Source organism: Euleptes europaea, chromosome 8 (genome assembly GCF_029931775.1).
Source record: "Euleptes europaea isolate rEulEur1 chromosome 8, rEulEur1.hap1, whole genome shotgun sequence".
In the NCBI taxonomy this organism is placed as follows: domain Eukaryota; kingdom Metazoa; phylum Chordata; class Lepidosauria; order Squamata; family Sphaerodactylidae; genus Euleptes; species Euleptes europaea.
Window position 1 is genome coordinate 94,949,782 of NC_079319.1, and position 6,110 is coordinate 94,955,891.

The 6,110-nt window shown below is 45.9% G+C and overlaps 1 pseudogene; it reads right to left on the reverse strand.

Annotated features, from left to right (window-relative positions):
* Positions 1–4,164: 4,164 nt before the first annotated feature.
* LOC130482172 (serine/threonine-protein kinase mos-like) lies at positions 4,165–5,895 on the reverse strand (annotated as a pseudogene).
* Between the last annotated feature and the right edge of the window lie 215 nt (positions 5,896–6,110).

The following is a 6,110-nucleotide window of genomic DNA, read 5'->3' on the forward strand; positions in this document are numbered from 1 at the left end:
TTGGAAGCTTCAGGTAGTACAGGCCTTACACTTGTAAAGTTGCAAGTGCTTACAGTTTCACAAAGACAGAATTATAACCCCTACAGGAAAGCAGATGTCAAATGTATGTTATGGGAATCTACGAGATAATTGTGCATGGTACAAGAACATCAAAGACCTCAGGGAACTCGTTAGGCTATCTACCCACCAAGGCCACAGCTGGCGGGAGGGAGTCAGAGAGAGCAAGGGAGGGGAACGTGGGAAGAGACATTCCAACCCGGGGCCTGTCAGACCCAGCGCCTGAACCAAGAAAAGGCAAAAGGCCTGGACTGCTTTTACGAGTCCAGGAGGGGGGGAAAAACACACCAGGCAAAGGCATACAGACCCTCACACTTTATACAAGAGACGATTTACAAGAACAAGGGCTACAGGGGTATCTATTGCAGGCCAAACTTCCCACTCTATCACAAGAAGATCAACAATTCCTTAACCAGAAGATGACAACTCAAGAAATTGTAGATGCCATAAATAACTTGAAACCAGACAAAGCACCAGATGGGATCACTCCAAAGTTTTACAAGCTCTATGAGCAACAATTTACACCTGCTCTGTTATAATTGTTCAATGATGTAATAGAAAATGGAAAGATTCCAATACCCTGGCAAGATGCACATATATTTTTACTACCGAAAGAAGGCACCGATCCATATCTTCCCCAGGCATGCAAACCTATCTCTTTACTTAATGTTGATTATAAACTATTTGTCTCTATCCTAACCAAACGATTTCAAAGATGTATCACTAAGTTAGTACATCCAGACCAAACTGGGTTTATTCCCAAGAGACTTATGAGAGACAATGTAAGACTGGTTCTTAGTGCAATCAAATACATTAAGTCGAAATCCGCGAAGACAGCCATGATATTTCTTGATGCAGAAAAAGCGTTTGACAACGTTTCTTGGCACTTTATTTCACAGAGCAAATGGGCTGCGGGGATACCTTCCTTAAAATATTCAATGCAATACATTCAGCCCCAAAGGCAAGACTTTTAGTCAATGGTAGTCTATCAGCAGAGTTCAACACTACAAAAGGCACTAGACAAGGCTGTCCACTCTAGATGCTTTTATTCAACTTATCAATGGAAGTCTTAGCGAATTATATCAGAAATGACTCTAACATCAAAGGACTTAAATATGGAAAAGAAGAACACAAAATTAAAAGTTATACAGATGATGTATTAATTTGTCAAAATCCAAAGGATACTCTTCCATACATGCAACATCATATTACAGAATTCGCAAAATACTCGGGCTATAAACTCAACAAAGCAACGACGAAGATACTGACATTTAACACCACATATATTGACAATGTGTATATTAAAGAAACTACAGGATGTCAAATAACGAAAGATTCACTCAAGTATTTAGGCATTAATATATCGACACAAGTTAAGACTCTTTTCAAAACAAACTACACAAAAATCGGGGGAGAAATAGAAAAAGATCTGAACCGATGGTCTAAGATGAATATTTCTTGGTTGGGAAGAATATCTACTATAAAGATGAATGTACTTCCAAGATTAAATTTTTTATTCCAATTTCTACCAATAAATATACCTGACAAGACGATTGACAATTGGCAAAAGCAAATAAATCATTTTGTGTGGAATGGCAAGAAGCCAAGAATCAGATTTAAAGTACTACAAGATGACCAGAAAAGAGGTGGGATGTCATTACTGAACCTCAAACTATATTACCATGCTGCCTGTCTGACCTGGGTAGAAGGTTGGATTAAATATCACAAGAACAGAAACTAGGGCTGTCGATTAGGTTCGTCCCGAACCGAAAAACAGCCGAATTTCCCTCAATTTGGAGGTTTCTAGTTCGGATGGAACCGAATTCAAAAAAGGTGGGAAAACAACAAGCTGAATTCAGCGAGTTTGGGGCGATCGCCAAATAAATTCGGCAAATTCAGGGGCTTTGAATCAGCAGCATAACCATAAAGGCATTAAAAACACATTTGCGCCTTTCTGAGGCTCTGGGGGGGGCATGTGTGGAGGTAGAGGTCCCAAACTTTCAGTGTAGCCTGAGGTGACCCTTCTTGCAAGAACCCCCAGGTTTTGTAAAGATTGGGTAAGGGGGTCCCTAGATATGGTACCTGGAAGGGGTCCCCCCCCAAAATCACCCACAGGAATAAAGGCATTAAAAACACATTTGCGCCTTTCCGCGGCTCGGGGGGGGGGGCATGTTTGGAGGTAGAGGTCACAAACTTTCAGTGTAGCTTGAGGTGACCCTTCTTGCAAGAACCCCCAAGTTTTGTAAAGGTTGGGTTAGGGGGTCCCAAGATATGGGGCCCGGAAGGGGTCCCCCCAAATCACCCACAGGAATAAAAGCATTAAAAACACATTCGCACCTTTCTGCGGCTCCAGGGGAGCATTTTTGGAGGTACAGGCACCAAACCTTCAGCCTTCATGCAAGAACCCCCAAGTTTGGTTATGATTGGGGCAGGGGGTCCTGAGTTATGGGGCCTGGAAGGGGCCCCCCCACCCATCTGCCCATTACAGCCTTTAAAAACACATTCGAGTTGGGCCATACCATTACCCCTGCTCGGGGGTCTGGTCTGGTGGTTGCCTCAGCAGTTGGGCCATACCATTACCCCAGCCTGGGGGTCTGGTTGCCTCGGCAGTTGGGCCGTGCCATTACCCCAGCCCGGGGGTCTGACTAAAAGACAATTAATCCTGAGTTATGGGTTCCCCCCCCCCATCCACCCGGTGTAATGAATGGGAGCAGGCAATTCTTAATGTGCATCTAGAGAGCAGCAAATCCAAGGCAAAACCTCCTGTAACAGAGAGTATGTGTGTGTGAGTCTATTAGAATTGTATTGGATTACTCCTGAGTCCTCCCAGTCCCTGCTCCTGATAGAAGAGAAGAAGACATCCACAGTAAGACCCATTTGGGGGCTTTTCTCTATAATTCTCTATAACTTTTTTCCTGTGTGTGTGTATGTGGGGGGGGAGATTCTGTGCGTGTATGTGTGTGTGAGAGGGGGGAAGCCAAAGGGGGTGGGTTTACCTGTTCTGCTGGGGGGTGGGCTTGATTGCCTCTGTGTAGACAAATGCAACCATTTTGATTCATTGAAAATGTCTGATAATTGTAAATGCATAATGTTTTTGATTTTATGATACTAAAACATTGCTTGTATAAACTATATTAGATGGATTCCCTTACCCTTTCCCTTATTTTTTTCTTTCTGTATCTTATAACTGGAAACAAAAACTTTATAAAAAAAATCAAGCTTGAACTGACCCTAGAAACTAAAATGACTAAACTGAGGCTATCGTACTTTGGCCACATTATGAGAAGACCAGAGTCTCTGGAAAAGACAATCATGCAAGGAAAACTTGAGGGCAGCAGGAAAAGAGGAAGACCCAACAAGAGATGGATTGACTCAATAAAGGAAGCCACAGCCCTCAGTTTGCAAGACCTGAGCAAGGCTGTTAATGATAGGACGTTTTGGAGGACATTAATTCATAGGGTCACCATGAGTCGGAAGCAACTTGACAGCACTTAACACACACACATTGTTGACTCCTCTTTAGAAAGAAGAGTGGAAGTCCAGGCTATTAGACTGGAACAACCAAACTACAGATCAGTAGCTAAGAACTGCATGAAATTTAGATAGTGAAGCTTAGTGGGCTGGAGGTGTTTGGAAACAAAGCTTGGTTTTTCATTGCAATGTAACTGTTAGCCATTCAGCTGCCAATTTTCATGTTTAGTTGCTTTGTCTGAAACATTATAAGGTTCATCTCACTGCTAATCATGCGTTAGGCATTGATATGTCTCTGTTGCTGGCCTTGAGTATTTCTCATTCTTAATCATTTCAAAGCTTATCCTCCATTTTTTATGTATCATGTTCTCCCCCCCCCCCAATTTTCTGGGAATAACTTTATCTATAGAATATTTGATCACTTGTAACATCTTTTTTGAAGCTCCCTTTATGCCCACAACAGTAGCACTAATTTACCAAGAATTAACAATAATAAAACTGTAGAGAGATTTAAGACAAGATGATAGAGTTTTGCACTGTTAATGATAAAGAAAGAAGATTGTGGAGGAGATGATCTGCACTAGGATGCTCTGCTACATCAAGTCTCCAACAATGTCCAGTTATAGTCTCAAGCTTTCATCCAGTGGCTGAGTCTCTAAACACAGCTGCAGTCAGAGAGGGGCGCAGGCTATTAGCCACCACAGAGTAGAGTATGTACTGGTGCTCACCCAGATAAGGCTCTTCCTGTGTAACCATTTGCCATAGAGTGAAGGCAAAAAAATAAATATCTGCTTTGGAGGTGACTTTTTCCCCTTTGAGGAGTTTGAGAGCTCGGTGGGTATATGTTCTCCCTTGGTGATACAGCTGTGGGCCCGAGGTTGCAATATCCTCTAGCTTTTGGCAAAATCCAAATTCTCCAATTGTCCAAACACTGATGAATATGTCGGCAGGTTTTAAATCCAGGTGCACAATTAATTGTGAACGGAGAAAGACTAAACCTGCCACAATGTCATGGGAGTAGGGCAGAGACTAAGCTAGGCTTAAGGACTCTTGGACACACCCAAGGCCGTTATCCTTTCTTTTGACAGCTACCCAGTTAGTCCCATAGATAACATGATGCAGAGTGATGTTACCTACTATTATTATGGTCCCCAAACTGTCCTGATCAGCACGGGAGCATGTGCTAGCAGCTATTGGCCACACCACATTTAGATGACCAAGGCGTGCCACCTTGAGTTCTGCCCAGAAGCTCTGCTGCAATGCTAAACTGTCCTTACTGCATTTCTTCACCAGCTTTACAGCCACTGTAGCTCCAAAGTTAAGTAGCCTTGTAGACCCAACCAAAGCCACCAGCAGACACAAATGATCCCAGTCTATAGAACACCAAGCCAGGAGAGGAGGCAGCCGATGAAGCTTGGGAGAATTCACCCCCCCCCCCCCGCCAACAGCTTTCCACTTTTGGCAAGCAGCACCAAGGGTTGCACATTCACAGACAGAGAAAAGTCCAAATGAAGAAGACGACTGAGAGGAAGAGGCGATGGCATGATTATAAAGTTAGGATTGGTAAATAAAAAAAATAACCAATTACTATCAGGCTCTTGACATGAGTTAGGCCAAGGCTTAGCTCCCCTTCAAACCTTCGGTTCCCATGCATGTAATGTTGTGTATAGCACAGTGATGGCGAACCTTTTAGAGACTGGGTGCCCAAACTGCAACCCAAAACCCACTTATTTATCACAAAGTGCCAACATGGCAATTTAACCTGAATACTGAGGTTTTAGTTTAGAAAAAACAACTCATAAATTAACATCCCCACTTCATCCCATGCTAGTGGAGTCTCTCTGCACAGGATCACGCGGCTAGACGGTCTCCAGGGGACAGGCCCCTCACCTTACAGAGCGCGTAGTGCAGGTAGAGGTAAGGGGTGCGTCGCTGGAAGTCGTGCAGGGTCTCGGCTGGTGGGTAGTGGAGCTGGAAGACGGGCAGCCCGCGCTTGCAGTGCCGCAGGCAGGAGGCGCGCCACAGGACGCGCCTGAAGAGCTCCAGCTCAGCCAGACCCTCGTCTGGTGCGACGCCGGGGCCTGGCTCTCCAAAGGTCGGCTCCCCGAGCCAGGGCTCCCTCGGCGCCTCGCCGCCGGTGCACTCCTGGTGGCAGTGCACCTCGCTGTTGCGCAGCAGGCAATGGAGGCACAGGCTGGCCTCCAGGGCGCGGATGCTCTCCTTCCAGCCCTCACCCTCGTACTGCTCCAGCACGTAGGTGTGCTGCAGCGGCAGCAGCTCGGCAGCCGGGAAGCCGCGGAAGCTGTACTTCTCTTACTGCGTGCCGGCCAGGGCGGCCAGCAGAAACCCCTGGCTTTGCCACTCCATGCCTGCCCCGCTGCTGCTGCCTGCTGCTGCTGCTCCGGAGCCGCTCGGAGGCCCATCGGGAGGCTCCAGGAAGCAGGGGGGAAAGGAAGGTGAGAGGCAGGTCTGGGCGGATCCCTCAGGGTCTTAGCGCGGCCAACAGGCGAGGGGAGGGACCAAATGGCCAAAACGCATGGGAGATTTTGCCTTGGATTTGCAACTCTCTAGATGTGCTGGGG